We start from the raw sequence: 24,470 nt of genomic DNA, 5'->3' as shown, positions 1-24,470 counted from the left end.
TGATCAAAAACTTGGCCCCCATCCCAAATGATAACCATTGTGTGTGTGTGTGTGTGTGTGTGTGTGTGTGTTCTGGCAATGCTGACTTAATGGGGACATCGCTCTGTTTACACAGTCTCCTTTATGGGACTTCTGATGGTATGGAGACCTAAAAAAACAGGGAAACCTTTTTAAATGATAGTAAGCTCCATTCTGAAGATGCCTAAGTTATTTTTGATATAATTAATATATTCAATTTGAACTTTTTTTTTTTTTTTAGATGGTCCTCAGTAGTCACGAACACATTTGTGTGAGTTATGCAAACTTATTGAAATTTGGTCCCCGTGAACCATATTAACTCTTTTTCCCCCAGGGTCCCCAGTAAGAATGATCAGCACATTACTTCATCAATCCAGAGATGAGCTAACTGGGCAGTGGCCATTTTACCTAATTTTTTTTTATGCCTCCACAACCTGTAGAAAGGGTGGTCCCCACAAGTTCTGATCAAATTCCAAATGATAACCAGTATATGTGTGTGTGTGTGTATGTGTATGTGTATGTGTATGTGTATGTGTATGTGTGTGTGTGTGTGTGTGTGTGTGTGTGTGGTCTGTCCTTCTTTCTGCCATTATAAAAGAAATAATGGAAATGTTCAGTGCTTCATGGAATGTTCTTTGCAGCCTCGTTTATGTTTATGGATCTCGGGGAATGGAAAAGTCTTTCTGCGAATACAGATGCAGTGATAGCTGGTGAACACCACAAATACCTCTAATGATGCTCGTTATAAGACAGAATTAAACAAGGCCCTGTTATGATTTTTACCCTTGCAAAAAATATCAATAAATATTTTGACACGAGGGAAACTTTGATTTTATTGATGGTGGTAACACGAGAATTCTGAGGCGAAGTCGGAATGGCAAAGTCGTGATGAAGCAGAGACTTGGAAAATTTGTCCGCTCAGCAACTTTCACACCACAAAAGAATACAAAAAAACCACACACCTTCCAACCACTGCTGTGGCACTTTTGTTCGTTTTTGATTGCTTTGCCTGTTTGTTGGTCAGAAACTTTCAGGAAATGTCAGAAACGGGATGGAGAACATGTGATTTGAGTTTGACAATTTGGTGATCTGCGTCACCAAACAATTATTGATATTTAGAGGGGTCCTTCTACAAAACACAAAACCAGTGAAGTTGGCACGTTGTGTAAATGTTAAATGAAAACAGATTACATTCATCCATCCATTTTCTACCGCTTGTCCACAATGATTTGCAAATCCTTTTCAACCTATATTCAATTGAATAGACTGCAGAGACAAGATTCTTAACGTTCGAACTGGAAAACTTTATTTTTTTGCAAATATTGGCTCATTTGGAATTTGATGCCTGCGACATGTTTCGAAAAAGCTGGCACAAGTGGCAAAAAAGACTGAGAAAGTCGAGGAATGCTCATCAAACACTTATTTGCAACATCCCACAGGTGAACAGGCTAATTGGGAAACGGTCGGCGCCACGATTGGGTACAATAAGTTCTAGGCCAAGTCAAGTTCTCGGCCCAGCATCACAATTGTTGCAACATTCACAATATTTGAATCATCCTCCTTAGGTCAGTACAAACCCCTTTTATATTATTCGATTTCTCTCCCACATTATTACAAATTTTTTTTTTAGTAAAGGTGGTGTCCCTCCGGGTGGAAGGGGGCGTCGCCCGGGACAGGCGGACAAAGACGGGTATAATATAGGATATATATCTCTATATTTTTTACGTAAAGTAAAAACAAAACCGTCCTAGTTGCCTGAGGTACTAAGTATGTCATTATTTTGTCTTAGTAAATTTTGACTGACAAAGACAAAATAATGAATAAGTCAAATGAATGACTTACTGTAAATAAGCGTTTGCAATAAGCGTTTTGAAAAGAAATAGTTAAAAGTGGGGCCCCATGCTGACATATGCTCAACTCATCGTGCCTAATTTGTTACAGCATTTGGGAAGCGGTAACAGCCAACTGCTGATTGGCTGTTACATGCGCTCTGAATACGCACCGCTGATTGGCTGTTACCACTCTGCGTGTAACCAATCAGATGGTTGTGTGGGTGGGACAATGCCGGGTGCTGCTGAGACGTACTGACAGAGGCAGAGGCAGAACGAAGCGTAGCAGCTTGTTAACACTTTAGTTTAGCACCAAATGATAATATAAACACATTTAATAAAGTCAAATAAAAATTATATATATATATATATATATATATATATATATATATATATATATATATATATAATAAATACATATATTATAAATACATAGAGCAATATTGCCCCCTTGTAATTCCGTGCAGTCACAACTCCCTCCTCCATCCATAACATTCTCTTGCTCTTTTTGCCACTTGTGCCAGCTTTTTTGAAAAATACTGCAGGCATCAATTTCCAAATGAGCTAATATATATATATATATATATATATATATACAGTGGGGTGAAAAAGTATTTAGTCAGCCACAGATTGTGCAAATTCTCCCACTTAAAATGATGACAGAGGTCTGTAATTTTCATCATAGGTACACTTCAACTGTGAGAGACAGAATGTGAAAAATAAGTATTTGGTCAACCATTCATTCAAAGCTCTCACTGATGGAAGGAGGTTTTGGCTCAAAATCTCACGATACATGGCCCCATTCATTCTTTCCTTAACACGGATCAATCGTCCTGTCCCCTTAGCAGAAAAACAGCCCCAAAGCATGATGTTTCCACCCCCATGCTTCACAGTAGGTGTGGTGTTCTTGGGATGCAAGTCAGTATTCTTCTTCATCCAAACACGACGAGTTGAGTTTATACCAAAATGGATACATGGATGATACAGCAGAGGATTGGGAGTATGTCATGTGGTCAGATGAAACCAAAATACAACTTTTTGGTATAAACTCAACTCGCCGTGTTTGGAGGAAGAAGAATACTGAGTTGCATCCCAAGAACACCATACCTACTGTGAAGCATGGGGGTGGAAACATCATGCTTTGGGGCTGTTTTTCTGCTAAGGGGACAGGATGATTGATCCGTGTTAAGGAAAGAATGAATGGGGCCATGTATCGTGAGATTTGGAGCCAAAACCTCCTTCCATCAGTGAGAGCTTTGAATGGTTGACCAAATACTTATTTTCCACCACAATTTACAAATAAATTATTTAAAATTCCTACAATGTGAATTCCTGGATTTATTTTTCACATTACGTCTCTCACAGTTGAAGTGTACCTATGATGAAAATTACAGACCTCTGTCATCATTTTAAGTGGGAGAACTTGCACAATCGGTGGCCGACTAAATACTTTTTTGCCCCACTGTATATATATATATATATATATATATATATATATATATATATATATATATATAGCTAATATTAATATTAGCTATGTCAGCCTACCATTAAAATGACTTTAAAAGTCTTATATAAGTGTTATAATGAAGGTAACACATGATGTAAGTGACTATATTAACTGTATTGGCCTACTATCAAAATTACATTTAAAGTATTATATAAGTCTATATTAGCCTACTATCAAAATTACATTAAAAGTCTTCTATAAGTGTATGTTTTTTTTTTTTTCATAAGACTTTAGTTTAGGCAGTTGCTCTTTGTTGTTAAGGCGGCCGCCTTTACAACAAAGCACTGCGGGAAACCCTGCCCAGCATGCACTGCGGTATTTAAATGGCCCCCCTTCTCCTTATCAGTCCAAGCAGGACTGACTTCCCGGAACACACGACGTTGCACAGACACAAAGCAGGTTTCCTCCCGGCGAAACAAAACATCCGGCGTGTCACGGAATTTACAAAAGGAACATCTCCGTTATTTAAACCCGGAACCGTCGCCGAGCCGAGTTGTCAACCGGAGAAGTAATTATCCAATCTCGCCATGACAATAACTCACCAGCAAGCAGTAAAAGTTAGAGAGAGGCAGCAGGTTGTTTAATTGCTCTCAAAGATTTTTACGAGGATTAACCACTTTTAAGACCGCTTTAATTTCCAACCAGGGGAATCTTTAAAGGCTTTGGAAGTAAAGAAAGTTCGTCCCTAGCCAGCGGAACATTCACCCCGGCCCGCCCTCCCGTCAGCGCCAAATAATGAGCAAGACGGACAGAAACGTGACCTCATCATATAGGCGGGGCCCTCAAGTACGTGGCCCAGACCAGAAACACGGAGAAGAAGTGAAGGAATGAGGATGACATTGTGGCTTTTTAAACTTTGAAGGGAGACTTTTCCATGTCTCAACACTAAACACCGAATCGTAATAAAAAAACATTGCCTGCTTCTTTTTTTTTAAAACCGCAATTGTGATTTTTTTTTTTTTTTTTTGAAAGTGGAAAATTATTTTCCTTTTGTCATCACAGCTCTGAAGAGTATCCAGTAAGAGTTCAGGCCGATTTTCAGTTGTTTTATTCACAGGAAATTAACAAGTAGATTAATAGGAGTCTACAGCAGGGGTGCACGAACTGTGTGTGTATATTTATATATTGTGGAGGGGGAGCGTGGCCTGCGGGCCTGCAGCGAAGCGGGGTGTGCCAGGACCAGCTTCAAAATAAGTGCAAAGATGGCCCTACTGGGCCTTGTTATCCAATCACCTGCCGCTCTGTTAAAAAAGGCAGCAGCCGGGGAGAAGAGAAGTGTTGGAGTGGGAGCTGGAGCGAGAACATGAGACAAAGACAATCCCTAAAAAGCCACAAAAAGACTATATTTGGAAAAATAAACGTCATTGTGAATCAAAACTGGACTCTTATGTCAATGCTTGGTGGTCCGAAGAACCCACTCGAGGGCAACCTCTACATATATATTTTAAGGTTGTACTGTATATTGGTATTAGTATAATTAGTATACCGCGACACTAATTAATCATATTCGGTAATATACCGCCTCTAAAAAGTGCTGGTCTCCCCAGCCGTCATTGTCACGTCGTATCATGCAAAGGAGCATGTTCGGCAGCACACAGTCACAGAGTACACAATTTCCCAACTCATATAGAAGCGGGGTTTGTAGTACTGTGATACTAATGAATCATATTCGGTACTATACCGCCTCTAAAAAGTACCGGTCATCCACCCCCCCCGTCATCGTCACGTCAAGACATTGCTGGTTTTACAAGCAGAGGAGCATGTTTGGCAGTGCACAATCACAGAGTACTTACAAGCAGACACAGTGTGTAGACAGAAAACGGAGAACAAACCTATTTTGGCTTAAAAAGTAAAGATAAAGGTGACGTTATAACACCGAAAAGCCCTCAGGAAGAAGTGCTTTAAGACATGGTTAGCTAACTAGCGGCTAATATCTATCCGTAGTCAGCCGTATTGAAGCTACTTTGAAATCACTAATTCTTGTCTCCATGGCGACGAGTAAAGTACATGTATATCAATGTCTATACATACTTCACTAAACACCTTAGCACCCCGGATACAAACTGGTCTATACTTACCAAAGTCAAGATTTTGCTAATTCCAAACTTTAACCTTTGGGACAATCATCTTTTCTTACGACACACTGCACACAAGTGAATGAAGTGCATACTAACGCAACAGCCATACACGCCACACTAAGGGTGGCCATATGAACAACGCCAACAGTAAATGCAAGTCAAAGCTCTACTATGCAAAGCTAAAGCCATTTATCAACAACACCCAGATACGCCGCCGGCTTCGCTGGGTTCGAGCTCAACTAAGATGGACTGATGCAAAGTGGAAAAGTGTTCTGTGGTCTGACGAGTCCATATTTAAAATTTTTTGCAATCCAGTTGATCATCACACAGGTGAACAGGTTAACTGGAAACAGGTGGACGCCAGGGTTCCATGCAATGCTCAGTCATTCACAAGCAAGGATGGGGAGAGGGTCACCACTTTGTGAACAAATGCGTGAGCAAATTGTCCAACAGTTTAAGAACAACATTTCTCAACGAGCTATTGCAAGGAATTTAGGGATTTCACCATCTATGGTCTGTAATATCATCAAAAGGTTCAGAGAATCTGGAAAAATCACTGCACACAACATTGAATGCCCGTGACCGTGGATCCCTCAGGCGGTACTGCATCAAAAAGAGACATCAGTGTGTAAAGGATATCCCCACATGGGCTCGGGAATACCTCAGTAAATCATTGTCAATCATCTGTAAGTGCAAGTTAAAACTCTACTATGAAAAGCCAAAGTAGTTTATCAACAACACCCAGAGATGCCGCCGGCTTCGCTGGGTTTGAGCTCAACTAAGATGGGTTGATGCAAAGTGGAAAAGTGTTCTATGGTCTGACAAGTCCACATTTCAAATTTTTGCAATGCAGTTAAATATTTTTTGCCAAAATAAAAATAGAGTTTCTCAGTTTGAACATTAAATATCTTGTCTTTGCAGTCTATTTAATTGAATACAAGTTAAAAAGGATTGTTTTTAAATTTACGAATTACACAATGTGCCAACTTCACTGGTTTTGGGTTTTGTACATAAATATTGTCAAATATAAATACGACGGCCAAGGGGAAAAGAACAGATGACATAGACGTTAACGATTGAGTAGGGCATCAAATATCGCCATCCAAAGGCGCAAATTGCAACTGGTATCACACGTATTAGGATACATTGACATGAAGACCACCCAGAAAACGCACAATACTCAAACAAATGCCTTCATGGGAGCGTCATGGAGTCTCGCCATTTTCATTTCAATGAAAACTTGATAAAAAAAAAAAACGCTACAGTGACGCCCAATGGAAGGATGACTGTCAGAGTTAGTAGTTGATGTCGAACCCCAAGATGCAGAGATGGAAGCAGGCATTGGTTATGAAAACATGATTCAATTAAAACTAAACAAGAACAAACAAAAAGCACGCACGTGGGCGGAATAACAAACTAAAGGAGCTAGCACTGGGAGCTAGAAAACAAAAAGGAACTTTAGCATGGAAGCTAGTGGAGAGCAAACAGAAAAACTGGAAATAGCTAATGGCTAACAAGAACAGCTTACTGCTACGAGGACCAGGACAAAATGTAGCACGACAAATAGGAGCGGGCTGATTGGTAACAGGTGTGACCAGGTGCCAATCAGCCGCAGCTGAGGAGGAACACAGCACTCAGGGAACAAGACAGGAAGCTGACAAAATAAGAGCACTAGACAGGAACTTAGGACAGGAAATACTAAACACACAGAGGAGAAACTAAAACACAAACAAACTGTCAGTGGCAAGCCTGACAATGAGAGCTCAATGGAGAAACCACTTGGTTGGACTAACTCAACGACCCCTAACACGCACACCTTTACCTGGGCGTCATACCACAAGCTCGAGCTTAGTTTAGTTTAGTCTTTCTTTGAAGGGACAATGCACAGAAACATTGATATCAAAGACAGATATGTTCTGTACCAGATTATAGCTAAATAGCTAATTTCCATCTGCAGTCCCTGGCTACCTGAATTAAAGGGATACAAAAATCATGCAAATAAAATTATGACAATAAAATCATACCATAGCATGTAATCAAATTGAAAAATATTAATAAAATGCCCTTTCATGGACACATACTTAATATACAATACAACCACACCTCATTTACATAATCACACAAAGACATGAATCGATGCTCTTGTTCACATCCGTCATCATTTGTAAAAACAACCATGATTTTAGCAGACACACCCCAAAATTTACAAGAAAAATGCTGTTATGGATAAAATGAATACACATTAAGTTGATTTATCAAACACAGTGGCCACCTTATTGACCGTGTGAGCAGCTTTGATTGCTCCAAAGCCACTTTTTAACTTCAAATGTAAATGAAGAGTAATCTGTTAAACTTTTCAAGTTTGTTGTGAGGTCGTTCCATTCCTTTATGGCTTATCTTTGAATATTAGCTAAGTTTAACAATCTATATTTTTGGAGAACTAAACAGGGATGGTGATGTTGTGGTTTTCGGTCAAGGATTTTGAGCGATTGTTTGTGCAAAGTTTCCAATGGCCTCAGAGTCATTTTGCTTGCCTGTGACCAACATGTTATACAATAATAAAAACGAGACATAATCTTTGCTTAATCACACTCACAAAGTCGGAGATATGCAAGGGTCCAGACCGAACCTGATCGTGACAGGAATATGTCCTCTGCCTTTGCCTGGAAAAAGCCAGCAGCTCATATGCTAGCACTTTAGACAAATGGCTTGGCTGAACTCAACTGGCAGCCGGCACCTTCCACTTAATAACAGCTTCCCCGGGTCTCCTCGCAGACATCTCGCTACATCAGCACTGGTCAAAGTGTACAGGAAACTTGGGAGCGAAACAACCAGAGTGATGAAGGATGAGCTGCGGTACGATTGGCAAAGTACTTACTGGATAGTCCTGGGAATGACGTTAAAGTGCATCCGGCAATGGAGGCTCCTCTATGGGGGTCTTGGGGCACTAGGAGGTTAACCCCTTTGCTACTGTTAGCCCAGGTGGCCTTTGGCAAAGGCCTAGTACCTGACTGCCCCCGAGCCAGGGATACGGTGAAGACCTCAACGGCAGAGCAGGCGGAAGACAGTCGACTTAAGAACTATCACAACGGCTGCGATGGCGGAAGAAGGCACCCCCACATCCATGTGGGCCCAGTTATGGTGAAATACCAACCCAAGACCTCAATGGTGGAACAGGCGGAGGATGCTTGCTGAACCTATGGAGCGTCACAACGGCTGGGATGCCGATGAAGGCCGCAGCAGAAAAGGGTCCCCAGTCGTCTTGGACTCCATGCCACTGGACCCTGACCCGATTCTGTCAAGGATTGGTGTGGTGACTGTCTGTGCAACAGTTTCCCCACGTTAAACAAAGTCACGCACAGGCATCCTCCATAAAGGGATACACCCCAGTGACAATCTACAATGTAAATAGTGTCCTGGGAATGACGTTAAAGTGCATCCGGCAGTGGAGGCTCCTCTATGGGGGTCTTCGGGAACTAGGAGGTTAACCCCTTTACTACTCTTAGCCCTGGTGGCCCTTGGCAAAGGCCTATGACCCAACTGCCCCCTAGCCAGGGATGCGGTGAAGACCTCAACGGTGGAAGAGGCGGAAGACGGTAGATTTAAGAACTACCACAACGGCTGCGAAGGTGGAAGAAGGCTGCAGCAGAAAAGGGTCCCCCAGTAATTTTGGACTCCATGCCACTGGACCCTGACCCGATTCTGTCAAGGATTGGTGTGGTGACTGTCTGTGCACCAGTCTCCCCACGTTAAACAAAGTCACGCACAGGCATCCTCCATAAAGGGATACACCCCAGTGACAATCTATAATGTAAATAGTGTCCTGGGCATGACGTTAAAGTGCATCCGGCAGTGGAGGCTCCTCGATGGGGTCTTGGGGCACTCTTAGGTTAACCCCTTTACTACTGTTAGCCCAGGTGGCCCTTGGCAAAGGCCTAGTACCTGACTGCCCCTTAGCCAGGGATACGGTGAAGACCTCAACGGCGGAGCAGACGGAAGACGGTAGACTTGAACTACCACAACGGCTGCGATGGCGGAAGAAGGCACCCCCACATCCCTGTGGGGGTGTTTTCTTCAGATGCATTTCCAACGATAAAGTCAACAAAATCACAAAGGTGAGTTTTGTTGATGTTATTGACTTATGTGGAGTGTGCTAATCAGACATATTTGGTCACGGCATGACTGCAAGCTAATCGATGCTAACATGCTATTTAGGCTAGCTGTATGTACATATTGCATCATTATGCCTCATTTGTAGCTATATTTGCATCCTAGTATTTCCCTCCACCCACATTTAATGCCAAACAAACACATACCAATCGTTGGTTAGAAGGCGATCGCCGAATTAGTCCTCGCTTCCTCCCGTGCCGCTGTCTGCCGTGATATGACTCAATAGCTTCAGTTTCTTCTTCAATTTCCTTTTCGCTACCTGCCTCCACACTCCAACCATACATGCGTAATCTGTTGGATCGCTTACGGCGCTGAAATCCGAGTCTGAATCCGAGCTAATATCGCTATGCCTTTCTGTGCTATCCGCCATGTTTGTTTCTGTGTGGTCGGGCTCTGACGTCACAGGATAATGGACGGGTGGATATAACAACGGTTAAATCAGGCCATTTTTCGGGATATTGCGTGATGGGTAAAATTTTGAGAAAAACTTCGGAAAATAAAATAAGCCACTGGGAACTGGATTTATATTTAAAAATACAACTTTAACATTTGACAACCAAATAATAAAACAAGGTGACTCGGTAAAGAATCTGGGTATTATCTTCGACCCAACTCTCTCCCTTGAGTCACACATTAAAAGCGTTACTAAAACGGCCTTCTTTCATCTCCGTAATATCGCTAAAATTCGCTCCATTTTGTCCACTAAAGACGCTGAGATCATTATCCATGCGTTTGTTACGTCTCGTCTCGATTACTGTAACGTATTATTTTCGGGTCTCCCCATGTCTAGCATTAAAAGATTACAGTTGGTACAAAATGCGGCTGCTAGACTTTTGACAAGAACAAGAAAGTTTGATCATATTACGCCTGTACTGGCTTCCTGTGCACTTAAGATGTGACTTTAAGGTTTTACTACTTACGTATAAAATACTACACGGTCTAGCTCCATCCTATCTTGCCGATTGTATTGTACCATATGTCCCGGCAAGAAATCTGCGTTCAAAAGACTATGGCTTATCAGTGATTCCTAAAGCCCAAAAAAAGTCTGCGGGCTATAGAGCGTTTTCCGTTCGGGCTCCAGTACTCTGGAATGCCCTCCCGGTAACAGTTCGAGATGCTACCTCAGTAGAAGCATTTAAGTCTCACCTTAAAACTCATCTGTATACTCTAGCCTTTAAATAGACCTCCTTTTCAGACCAGTTGATGTGCCGCTTCTTTTCTTTTTTCTCCTATGTCCCCCCCCCCTCCCTTGTGGAGGGGGTCCGGTCCGATGACCACGGATGAAGTACTGGCTGTCCAGAGTCGAGACCAAGGATGGACCGCTCGCCTGTGTATCGGTTGGGGACATCTCTACGCTGCTGATCCGCCTCCGCTTGGGATGGTTTCCTGTGGACGGGACTCTCGCTGCTGTCTTGGATCCGCTTTGAACTGAACTCTCGCGGCTGTGTTGGAGCCACTATGGATTGAACTTTCACAGTATCATGTTAGACCCGCTCGACATCCATTGCTTTCGGTCCCCTAGAGGGGGGGGGGGGGGGGGGGGGGTTGCCCACATCTGAGGTCCTCTCCAAGGTTTCTCATAGTCAGCATTGTCACTGGCGTCCCACTGGATGTGAATTCTCCCTGCCCACTGGGTGTGAGTTTTCCTTGCCCTTTTGTGGGTTCTTCCGAGGATGTCGTAGTCGTAATGGTTTGTGCAGTCCTTTGAGACATTTGTGATTTAGGGCTATATAAATAAACATTGATTGATTGATTGATTGGTTTTAACCCTTCAGAAATTGCGATAATGTGTTCCTGTCTCTCATAATGATTGTGAAAGATAGGTAAAATTCCAACCCAAAAAAGTGCAGTCCCCCTTTACGGCTTCACGTCTTGGAGATTGCAGAATAACTGATTGCAATGTTGTCATCCCTTTGATCACCTAAACGAACTGGCCAGACCCCGCTAGAGGACAGGCCGGGTGATGACTATGCGTCAAATAAGACGATAAACGCAGGAAAGGAAGGAAAGGACACCCCCCCCCCCCCCCCCGCACCCTCACAACCCCCCTTCAGCTTAATTAGACCCAGCCCCGCACACATTAAACCAGTGCTCACTAAATGCTTGGCTGCAGTTCAGCTCGGAGCCAAACAGCCGCTCTGCAAAACAAGCTTTGAGAGGCGGGTGGAAGCCAGCGAGCACACACGACTCTAAAGAGGATGCTGTTTCAAGTGACACCCCCCAAAAAAACTAAAAAAGAAACTGGAAGTCTGCACAACTTTCAGCCCCGAAAGATGAAAAACTTGAAGCCCTAATGTAGCAGAGAGGCAGCCTCTTACCTCTGCTTCCTGGGATTAAAAAGCAGGTCGAGCAAAAAGTGGTGACAGGAACTTGACGACGGGGATAAGAAAAAAATATTTTTCAGCTCCGGCAGAACCGTGTACTTTCTCAACTCCCACTCCCTCTTTCCCTGACTCTCACTCTCTACTCTCTCCCTCTCTCTCTCTCTCAGCTTTTACTTCAGCACTTCCTGGGCCGCTGTTTGTCCTCCAATCAGGTCATCCGACACACTGAGACCCCCCGCCCCCTTCCCTCTTGATCCTTCTCGCTCAGCCATTGTTGGGGAAAGCTGAAGCGTGTGTGCACATTCCCAATCAGAATCTCCACGGAACGTTCTCCTTCATCGGGTCTTTGCATTCCCAGGGCGTTCAATCGATCGCAACTGGAGCCCTGCCCAAGATGGCGGCAAGGAGGCGGTGAATGCGGCGGAGCGGAGAGGCGGGGCGTGCAATCTGATTCTGGTGTGTGGATCGCGCACCAGTACACGATTGACATATCTCCTCACACTGTATAAAAGGGGAGAAGGAGGAGAGATCGGGGCAGAAGGAGTTGGCGAGTCGGCAGCAGTGGCTGGAGAGCAACAGGAAGAGAGACGCGAGAGACGAGGGGCGAGCGGCGTCGGCGCAAGAAACTGGTGGGGGGCACTCGCCTCCGCCGCCTCGCCCCACCTTGTCCGCCAGCATCTACAGGAGTCGGCAATTTTGTTGGCTGCTTGATGCCAGCTGCGTGAGAGTGCCCACGAGAGCCCACAGGGGATCGTCCTCCCCCGCCTCCGGTGGTCCAGCCAGGTTGGGGGCAAAATGTGGACGACTTTCCCTGTCGCCGCTCGGGTTCAATGGAGCACTCAGGAAGGACATGATCTAGCAGGTTTGACTCTCGTCAGTTTCTTGCGCCATCGCCTTTCGCTTTCCATGTCTCGCTCCTCGTCTCTTGCGTTTCTCTTCCTGTTGCTCTCCAGCCACTGCTGCGGACTCTCCAACTCCTTCTGCCCCGATCTCTCCTCCTTCTCCCCTTTTATACAGTGTGAGGAGATAAGTCAATCGTGTGCCGTCGTGCGATCCACGCACCTGAATCAAATTGCAGCGTCGCTCCCAGCACGCCCCGCCTCTCCGCTCCGCTACCTTGCCGCCATCTTGGGCAGGGCTCCAGCATGTCCTGCCCCGCTGCTCATTCGCCGGCTCCGCCTCTCTACAAAGACGTTTTGCCCCTCACCCGAGCAGGCTTTGTCAACTAATGCTAATAATACCACCAAACTACCCACCTTTATTTTGAAAATCCTCAAAAAAATTGTTGCACAGCAGCTTAATAAACACTTGGCGTGCAAAAATCTCTGTGAACACTTTCTATCCCGTTTCAGGGCAGGCTTAGACAGTTATTTTGACTCGGAGGGGGGGGCTACATTTAGAGAAAAAAAAAGTGTCTGGGGGCCGGTATATCTATTTTTCGAAACACTGACTTTAATCACCCTCGAGATTGGCTGCCGCTACTCCAATCAGCGCAGATGCAAGCAAGCAGCTGGCAGAAGACTGATGCAGTAACGATGCACAATACATTCTTTCATTGTAAATTATCCACTCAATGGATGAAATAACAAAACGGTAAAATGCAAGACTTAAGTCAACATGACCATCATTTTTTGTCGTTAGTTCCATGCAGCGCTCACAATTGGTGGACAGCATGATGCGCACCCTGAACTCCATTGTAAAGATGTGTTTTTCTGCATTTGTTGTTTGTTTTATTTTAGTTCCTGGGTGTCAATGTTGACAATACATCCTCATTCTTCTAATATCCAGCTGAGAGGTATAATTTATGATCTACAATAAACTTCCATGAGCAAGGAAGCCAGGAAGCAGCTTAGCCGTCGATCATGTCAACATTGGCACACAAGCTTCCGATCACGGCGCCGCTTTAAATAGTTTAGCGCTTGTAATAGTAATATTACGAGTACTTGATTAGTATTCAAGTCACAACATGTAAATCTAGTATTGTTGGTGCTATTTGGATGGGTATTTATTGGGTTTTATGGGCGAAATAGAGGATTTCCCAGACTTTTATTTACGTGTATTTATGAGTTAGAATGCTTTAAAAATGTACATACATCCGTCGTCTTGTCTTTCATAATGGTTGAGAATAAAATGCATAATTCCCAAGAAAGTGCAGTGTGGGGGGAGGTGTAGCCAGCGCTAACTGCAGGAGGAAAAGTCACCGCCGCTGTCCCATGGTACTGAGGACGAGCGCCATCGGGCAGGGGCGGGGCATGTGCTGACGGCGGGACACAGCTGGCAGGTGATTAGATTTCACAGGTGGTACATGTTAATGTAATCATCTGATGTCTTTGACAGTAAGCGGCCGGGAGCAGAGAGGGAGTGAGGATACGGACGTGACTGAAAAGTCTTCAGCGGAACTGCTAGGAAGCGACTGCCATAAAGTTTAAAATGTATGCAATTTATGCAGTACATTTATATTTGTATGTCAAAACAGAAAGAAGGAATATATTTAGTAATACAAGATAAAGTAGTAAAATGATGCATAGTATACAAACCCCGTTTCCATATGAGTTGGGAAATTGTGTTAGATGTAAATATAAACGGAATACAATGATTTGCAAATCATTTTCAACCCATATTCAGTTGAATATGCTACAAAGACAACATATTTAATGTTCAACCTGATAAACTTTTTTTTTTTTTTTTTTTTTTCAAATAATCATTAACTTTAAAATTTGATGCCAGCAACATGGGACAAAGAAGTTGGGAACGGTGGCAATAAATACTGATAAAGTTGAGGAATGCTCATCAAACACTTATTTGGAACATCCCACATCCCACCACATGGGCTCAGGAACATTTCAGGAAACCACTGTCACTAAATACAAGTAAGTGAAAATTAAAGCTCTACTATGCAAAGCGAAAGCCATTTATCAACAACATCCAGAAACGCCGACAGCTTCTCTGGGCCCGAGATCATCTAAGATGGACTGATGCAAAGTGGAAAAGTGTTCTGTGGTCTGACGAGTCCACATTTCAAATTGTTTTTGGAAATATTCGACATCGTGTCATCCGGACCAAAGGGGAAGCGAACCATCTAGACTGTTAACGACGCAAAGTTCAAAAGCCAGCATCTGTAAAGGTATGGGGGTGCATTAGTGCCCAAGGCATGGGTGAGTTTCACACCTGTGAAGGCACCATTAATGCTGAAAGGTACATACAGGTTTTGGAACAACATATGCTGCCATCTAAGCGCCGTCTTTTTCATGGACGCCCCTGCTTATTTCAGCCAGACAATGCCAAGCCACATTCAGCACGTGTTACAACAGCGTGACTTCTTAAAAAAAGAGTGCGGGTACTTTCCTGGCCCGCCTGCAGTCCAGACGTGTCTCACATCAAAAATATGTGGCGCATTATGAAGCGTAAAATACGACAGCGGAGACCCCGGACTGTTGAACGACTGAAGCTCTACATAAAACAAAAATGGGAAAGAATTCCACTTTCAAAGCTTCAACAATTAGTTTCTTCAGTTCCCAAACGTTTATTGAGTGTTGTTAAAAGAAAAGGTGATGTAACACAGTGGTGAACATGCCCTTTCCCAACTACTTTGGCACGTGTTGCAGCCATGAAATTCTAAGTTAATTATTATTTGCGAAAAAAAATTAAAGTTTAAGAGTTTGAACATCAAATATGTTGTCTTTGTAGTGCATTCAACTGAATATGGGTTGAAAAGGATTTGCAAATCATTGTATTCCGTTTATATTTACATCTAACACAATTTCCCAACTCATATGGAAACGGGGTTTGTATATCCAGGATATCGCGGGCCATATAAGATAATTTGGTGGGCCAGATCTGAACCCCAAGCCTGGAGTTTGACACCCTTGGTTTACTGGACTACTATTTTGATGCACTAAGTTTTTGGAATATTCATAGGACAAAGATTGTCTTTATTAGCACGTGGAAGGATTTTGTTGGCATGAAGGCAGAATTTGCCCCCCAAAAGCTTCCCTGAGGTTAAGGCACCTCCTGCTATACTTAGACCAGGAGGAAATTAAATAGAATCTGAAGGGAACACCTAAGAAGACTGGAATCCGCCTAGGGCTGTGTGATGAGCAACATGGCAAAAATAAAAGAGGCGACGGCATAAATGTAACAGGAACTGTTGGCAACTACTCGGCTTTGTTCCGACTCATCGACGGTGTCGCTTCTATGGATGTTGTTATTTTCCGTATTTTGTTTGCTGCGGGGTCGTTCCCACAGGAAGGCAGACGGACTACTCGGGACATGGCATTTAGGTACAAACATGATTTAATTTTAACTAAAAAAATATACAAACAAAAATCGCTCACAGCGGAGGCAAAACTTGGGCTAAAGAAAAAAGCTAATGCATAAACAGACTAAGAACATAAATCAAACAAAACTTACTTGGCATGGCATGAAGCATGAAACTATGGCAAGGCATGAAACAAGTCAGCACAGAGCAAGAAAAGATCACATTGACGCCAGGGCGACTGACTGGCAAAGACGAGCTTAAATACTGTCTCTGATTAGTGCTCGGGAAGCAGGTGAGCGGGCATTTTGTCCACCAGAGACAGGTGGACAAAATGAGTAACCAAGGAAACCAGACAAGGGAGTGGAAAAAAACAGGAAATTAAAGAGTCCAAAGGACAAACAGCACATGGCCAAACAAAAACATGGTCAACAGACATGACATTTTATTTATTATTGGTTAGCTTCAGAATAACAATGTTATTAAAAAGAATAAGAGACTTATTATACTCTAAAAATGTTGGTCTTACTTAAAAATGCACGCATTTAGTTGTATTCAGTGTTAAAAAAATATGATATGGCTCTCACGGAAATCCATTTTGAAATATTTGGCTTTCATGGCTCTCTCAGCCAAAAAGGTTCCCGACCCCTGCTGTAACGTATTATTTTCGGGTTTCCTTATGTCCAGCATTAAAAGATTACAGTTGGTATAAAATATGGCTGAGAGAGTTTTGACAAGAACAAGAAAGTTTGATCATGTTACGCCTATACTGTATATACCTATATATACATATATACCTACATATATAACTATACTGGCTCACCAGCACTGGCTTCCTGTGCACTTAAGATGTGACTTTAAGGTTTTACTACTTACGCAGGGTTTCCCACACATTCATTTATTTGTGGCGGCCCGCCACGAAAGAATTACGGCCGCCACAAATTAAAAATAATAATAATAATAATAATAAAATTCCGGCTTTTGACTCGCTCATAAAAGCAATGGGACTCTGTCTGTGAATGGAGCTTGTAGTTACATATTATATAAATATGTACATATTATATAAATATGTACATATTATATAAATATGTATATAAAAATGTACATAAAGTGTTGTAATTATATTCCAACTCCGCGTTCTTCTTGGTCATCGCCGCCGCTGCCCCCCCCCCAACTCCCATCCCCCAAACCTCCCTCTCCTCCCGCCCGACCACACCTCCACAAATAGATGCCTGACCTGTGGGAAACACTGACTTACGTATAAAATACTACACGGTCTATCTCCATCCTATGTCCATATGTCCCGGCAAGAAATCTGCGTTCAAAGAACTACGGCTTACTAGTGATTCCCAAAGCCCAAAAAAAGTCTGCGGGCTATTGGGGCTCCAGTACTCTGGAATGCCCTCCCGGTAACAGCTAGAGATGCTAACTCAGTAGAAGAATTTAAGTCATGGATGAAGTGGAGGCTGTCCAGAGTCGGGACCCGGGGTGGACCGCTCGCCTCTGCACCGGTTGGGGACATCTCTGTGCTGCTGACCTGTCTCCGCTCGGGATGGTCTCCTGCTGGCCCCACTATGGACTGGACTCTCACTATTATGTTAGATCCACTATGGACTGGACTCACTATTATGTTAGATCCAGTATGGACTGGACTCACACTATTATGGTAGATCCACTATGGACTGGACTCTCACTATTTTGTTAGATTCACTATGGACTGGACTCTCACTATTATGTTAGATCCACTATGGACTGGACTCTCACTATAATGTTAGATCCACTATGGACTGGACTTTCACACTATTATGTTAAATCCACTATGGACTGGACTCACACTATTATGTTAAATCCATTATGGACTTGACTCTCACTATTATGTTAGACCCACTATGGACTGGACTCTCACTATTATGTTGGATCCACTATGGACTGGACTCTTACTATTATGTTGGTTCCACTATGGACGAGACTCTCACTATTATGTTAGATCCACTATGGACTGGATTTTCACAAAATTATGTCAGATACATTATGGACTGGACTTTCACACTATTATGTTAGATCCACTATGGACTGGACTCACACAATTACGTTAGATCCACTATGGACTGGACTCTCACAATACTATGTAAGATCCACTATGGACTGGACTCTCACTATTATGTTGGATTCACTAAGGACTGGACTCTTACTATTATGTTAGATCCACTATGGACTGGACTCTTACTATTATGTTGGATCCACTATGGACGAGACTCTCACTATTATGTAAGATCCACTATGGACTGGACTCTCACAATACTATGTAAGATCCACTATGGACTGGACTCTCACAATACTATGTAAGATCCACTATGGACTGGACTCTCACTATTATGTTAGATCCACTATGGACTGGACTCTCACCATTATGTTAGATCCACTATGGACTGGACTCTCACAATACTATGTTGGATCCACTATGGACTGGACTCTCACAATACTATGTTGGATCCACTATGGACTGGACTCTCATAATACTATGTAAGATCCACTATGAACTGGACTCTCACAATATTATGTTAGATCCACTATGGACTGGACTCTCACTATTATGTTAGATCCACTATGGCCTGAACTCTCACTATTATGTTAGATCCACTATGGACTGGACTTTCACAATATTATGTTAGACCCACTCGACGTGCGTTGCATCCGGTCTCCCCTAGAGGAGGATATATATATATATATATATATATATATATCAATCAATCAATCAATCAATGTTTATTTATATAGCCCCAAATCACAAATGTCTCAAAGGACTGCACAAATCATAACGACTACAACATCCTCGGAAGAACCCACAAAAGGGCAAGGAAAACTCACACCCAGTGGGCAGGGAGAATTCACATCCAGTGGGACGCCAGTGACAATGCTGACTATGAGAAACCTCGGAGAGGACCTCAGATGTGGGCCCACATTATATTAATAATATTAATAATGTGGGCAACTAATTAATAATTTTATAAATATATATATATATATATATATATATATCCATCCATCCATTTTCTACCGCTTATTCCCTAATTTATTCCTACAAGCTATAGTGGCCCCCGGTCTTCAGACACATAGTACCCTTTAACACCATCCTTCCACCGATACCCCAACAGCCCTGGTGGTAATTGGCCACCATCTAGACTTGCTCTTTTTTTAGCAAAGAGGGGGTGTGGCGGCGAGATGTTGGGGGTGCAGAGTGAGGAGGTGAGAGGTGACGGGTGCCAGGGGGCGGGTTGACAGCAGCACACTGAGCTTTTGTTGGCGTTGTCAACACCTCCGTCATTGCACCAGGTGAACAACCTCCAGATACTCAGAGCACTGGTTTTTACTGATCCCGCCGCTACAAACCTCCCAAAACTGTGTCATTTTTAGACCAGGTTCTTAAAAGTTATTTAAAAGCTATTAAAACAATCATTTTTAACAGGGATGTCCGATAATATCAAACTGCCGATATTATCGGCTGATAATTGCTTTAAAATGTAATATTGTATATTATAAGAGAATGCAAGACATACTTGGTCAACAGCCATACAGGTCACACTGAGGGTGGCCCTATGAACAACATTAACACTGTTACAAATATGCGCATCACTGTTAACCCACACCAAACAAGACTGACAAACACATTTCGGGAGAACATCCGCACCGTAACACAACATAACCACAATAGAACAAATACCCGGGAGGCTACAAAATACATCCCCTGCTCCCCCCCCAACCCAAGCCCACATCCGCATGCTCTCTCAGGGAGAGCACGTACCAAATTCCAAGCAACATGGCACTTTTTTTTTCCCCATAACTTGAGTTGATTTATCTTGGAAAACCTTGTTACATTGTTTAATGCCAGGGGTGTCAAACTCAAATACAGAGTGGGCCAAAATTTTAAAACTGAACAAAGCCGCGGGCCAAGGTTGAACAAATTAACCTTTTAATAGGGACCCAAAAAGTTTTGCATTGAATATTGAGCGAGCATGGCTTTTATAACTTTATAGTGACGTGCACAATCGATTTTCAAAAATTGTTAGTGCTGCATGAGGTTCTGGGTATTTGTTCTGTCGTGTTTATGTTGGGTTACGGTGCGGATGTTCTCCCTAAATGTGGTTGTCATTCTTGTTTGGTGTGGGTTCACAGTGTGGCGGACATTTGTAACAGTGTTAAAGTTGTTTATACAGCCACCCTCAGTGTGACCTGTAAGGCGGTTGACCAAGTATGCCTTGCATTCACTTGTTTGTATGTAAAGTCCGCATATAGTATGTGACTGGGCCGACACAATGTTTGTACGGAGAAAAAGCGGACGGGACGACAGGTCGTAGAAGAAGTTGAATGCAGTGCCTTTAAGGCACGTCCCCAATGATGTTGTTTGGGTGGAAATCGAGAAAAATTCGGGAGAATGTTTGCCCCGGGTGATTTTCGGCAAGGGCACTTAAATTCGGGAGTCTCCCGGGAAAGTCGGGAGGGTTGGTAAGTATGAGTATCAGCGGTGAATGCGGTGTTATAATACTGGCGGGCCAGCTCTAATGTTAATTTGATATTGCCTCAAGGGCCAAATTAAATTACACGGAGGGCCAAATTTGGCCCGCGGGCCAGAGTTTGACACCCATGATCTAAGCGTTCCAGACAACCTCAAGTACACATTTGAGTTTTTCCAGAAGATCTTAATGAACCTGGATGGGCACAAACTGAACACAAAGATACAGAAGCTGAAAATGAAGTTGTTTACATGAGAGGTGAACACTTGACAAAGTTCATCATCGGATCTTTATTTTTGGTTGTATTTTTTTGCCTTCATTTTCACCCCATTTAAAGACAATCCATGACCTACAACATTTTGAACTTGAGAATTGGACCTAACGTTACCTTCCCATTTTTGTTACGTCTGTTCGGCATCGTGGTGCCGGGTTCGATTCCCTCGAGGATGCGTCGAAATTGAACACAGCAAAGGTAAGCTTTAACTATTTATTCGAATAACAAAAGGTGCTAGAAAATAAAAATACCGGAGCTAAGAAAAGGCAAACAAAAGACGCTAGCATGAAAGCTAGGATAAACAAATAGTAAACTAAACTGGCACATAGGCACACAAAGGGGAAAACAAAATATTTAGCATGAGAGCTAAGAATGAATATAATTGCGCAGCATGAGAGCTCGCGAGAATACTACAGGAATTGCATGTAAGCAAAAGTGCAAAGCAGACGTACCGTTGTGTGAAAACAAACTAGAGTCCCAGGCAGAAGAATGAAAAGAGGAAGGCTTATAAAGGGAAGGTGATTAACAGAACAGGTGTGCAGGAACCGGGAGTAACAGCTGAAACTAATAAGTAACCACGGTGATGGACTAAACGGGAAATAAACGGATCAAACGGAGAATGAGAACAAAGATGGAAAAACAAACAATAACATGTGAAGATCCGAGTCACGGATCGCAACAATTTTATCTCTGAGTGTGACTATCCTGCACACTTCTCGCATCCATTTCTCTCCTCCGTTTCATCACTCCACCCTGGATAAATGCATTAAGTTCGATTCAAGACTTTGGAATTTTGATTTGTATTTTTTGAATAACTAGTACTGTTCTCATGTTTTGTTTTTACTTGCTTACATTCAAAGGATATTTGCTGCTAGCATCCCATTAATATCAGATTTCTGATCTGTGAATGTTAAGTTTTTCTTATTTATTTTTGTTTGTTGCCAATTTGATCCATGTTGTTTTCTTTTCTTTAAAAGGGAACATTATCACCAGACCTATGTAAGCGTCAATATATACCTTGATGGTGCAGAAAAAGGACCATATATTTTTTTAACCGATTTCCGAACTCTAAAGGTGAGTTTTGTTGATGTTGACTTATGTGCTAATCAGACATATTTGGTAGCTAATCGATGCTAACATGCTACGCTAATTGACGCTAAAATGCTATTTACCGGCGTTGCTAAAGCAGACATGGCACAGAGATATATAGATAACCTGCAGATGCATTTGCAACTATAAAGTCAATGAATTCACAAAGGTGAGTTTTGTTGATGTTGACTGCCAGCTAATCGATGCTAACATGCTATGCTGATTGATGCTAACATGCTATTTACCGGCGGTGCTAAAGCAAACATGGCACAGATATGTACGGATAACCTGCAGATGCATTTGCAACTATATTACGTTTCCTTCCACCCACATTTAATGCGAAAAAAACACTTACCAATCGAAGGATTTAAGTTGCTCCAGTGTCACGAGATGCCAAAGTCCTGATCGTTTGGTCCGCACATTTTACCGGCGATGCTAACGCAGCTATTTGGCCATGCTAACGCAGCTATTTGGCCATGCTATGGCTATGAATAGCGTCAATAGCTTCAGTTTCTTCTTCAATAATTTCATACTCCACCCATCCGTTTCAATACATGCGTAATCTGTTGAATCGCTTAAACCGCTGAAATCCGAGTCTGAATCCGAGCTAATGTAGCTATATCTTGCTGTGGTATTCGCCCCTGTTTGCTTACATTGGCAGCACTGTATGACGTCACAGGGAAATGGACAGTCGCATCGCAAATAGCGAAAATCAAGCACTTTAAAGCTTTATTTAGGGATATTCGGGGAACGGTAAAATTTTGAAAAAAAATTCAAAAAATACAACAAGCCACTGGGAACTGATTTTTATTGTTTTTAACCCTTTTGAAATTGTGATAATGTTCCCCTTTAACTCTAGTACATTGAGGCTAATGGCTGCATTAGCACACTTGTGCAGGACTCAAATGTGTTTTTGCAGTTTCCTTTGCGGGGCTGAGTGTTAATTTTACACCACTTTAAGCTATTTTGGAGAACCATTTCTCGTAAAGTTTTCCTCGAGTTATTTAATTACGTATAAAATACTACACGGTCTAGCTCCAGCCTATCTTGCCGATTGTATTGTACCATATGTCCCGGCAGGAAATCTGCGTTCAAAAGACTCCGGCTTATTAGTAATTCCTAGAGCCCAAAAAAAGTCTGCGGGCTATAGAGCGTTTTCCGTTCGGGCTCCAGTACTCTGGAATGCCCTCCCGGTAACAGTTCGAGATGCTACCTCAGTAGAAGCATTTAAGTCTCACCTTAAAACTCATTTGTATACTCTAGCCTTTAAATAGACTCCCTTTTTAGACCAGTTGATCTGCCGCTTCTTTTCTTTCTCCTATGTCCCCCCCTCCCTTGTGGAGGGGGTCCGGTCCGATGACCATGGATGAAGTACTGGCTGTCCAGAGTCGAGAACCAGGATGGACCGCTCGTCGGGACCCAGGATGGACCGCTCGCCTGTGTATCGGTTGGGGACATCGCTACGCTGCTGATCCGCCACCGCTTGAGATGGTTTCCTGTGGACGGGACTCTCGCTGCTGTTTTGCATCCGCTTTGAACTGAACTCTCGCGGCTGTGTTGGAGCCACTATGGATTGAACTTTCACAGTATCACGTTAGACCCGCTCGACATCCATTGCTTTCGGTCCCTTAGAGGGGGGGGGGGGGGGGGGGGGTTGCCCACATCTGAGGTCCTATCCAAGGTTTCTCATAGTCAGCATTGTCACTGGCGTCCCACTGGATGTGAATTCTCTCTGCCCACTGGGTGTGAGTTTTCCTTGCCCTTTTGTGGGTTCTTCCGAGGATGTTGTAGTCGTAATGATTTGTGCAGTCCTTTGAGACATTTGTGATTTGGGGCTATATAAATAAACATTGATTGATTGATTGATTTAAGAAAAGGTAAAACGGTTTCTCGGTGTTTTATATCCGGGCTTTCTATCAAGTCAATTTGACATATTTGTTAATGTAACACAAAGTTATTGGTCTGTGTTGGTACGCAAATCTGACATTGGTCTTTATTTAATGTTGAGTTTTCACTGAAACTCAACATTTTGGTTTGTGTTTTCAAGAAACTTTGACATCCTGTGGTGTTATATTCAAAATTGTTGAATTAAGGATTATTCTACATTAAAAAATAATAACCAGGTTTTGTCTGATGTGTTTTATGGGATCAAGGGTGATTTTTAGCTTGCTTAATTTCCAATCAATTTTGAGTTGGGCACATAAAAATCAATTTCGCTTGGTAACCAAAATGATTTAAGCGGTAAGAAATGGATGGATGGATAAATAAATAAATAATAATAAAAAATTATTCTGCGGCCTGGTGCCAATCGAGCCGTGGCCCGGTGGTTGGGGACCACTGTCATAGAGTGCACACAGAACTTAGAACAACTCCATCAGTCCTCATGTATTTTATATTGTTTTGTGCATGCAG

The 24,470-nt window shown here is 42.8% G+C and overlaps 1 protein-coding gene across 10 annotated transcripts in view; it reads right to left on the bottom strand.

Annotated features, from left to right (window-relative positions):
- Positions 1–24,470, bottom strand: part of si:ch211-285f17.1 (sickle tail protein) — a 231,472-nt gene that overhangs the window by 171,412 nt on the left and 35,590 nt on the right. Inside the window, exon 1 of one of the 10 annotated variants that reach the window (XM_061922269.1) lies at positions 11,924–12,086. The exons of the other annotated variants lie outside the window; for them this stretch is intronic. The gene's annotated coding sequence lies outside the window, so the exon portion shown is untranslated. Of the gene's footprint in view, positions 1–11,923; positions 12,087–24,470 lie in introns of those variants that run through there. 10 annotated transcript variants of the gene reach the window in all.

This window comes from Nerophis ophidion, linkage group LG15 (assembly GCF_033978795.1).
Source record: "Nerophis ophidion isolate RoL-2023_Sa linkage group LG15, RoL_Noph_v1.0, whole genome shotgun sequence".
Taxonomy (NCBI): domain Eukaryota; kingdom Metazoa; phylum Chordata; class Actinopteri; order Syngnathiformes; family Syngnathidae; genus Nerophis; species Nerophis ophidion.
Note: the sequence above shows the minus strand (reverse complement) of the source record. Positions and strands in the feature narration are given on the sequence as shown.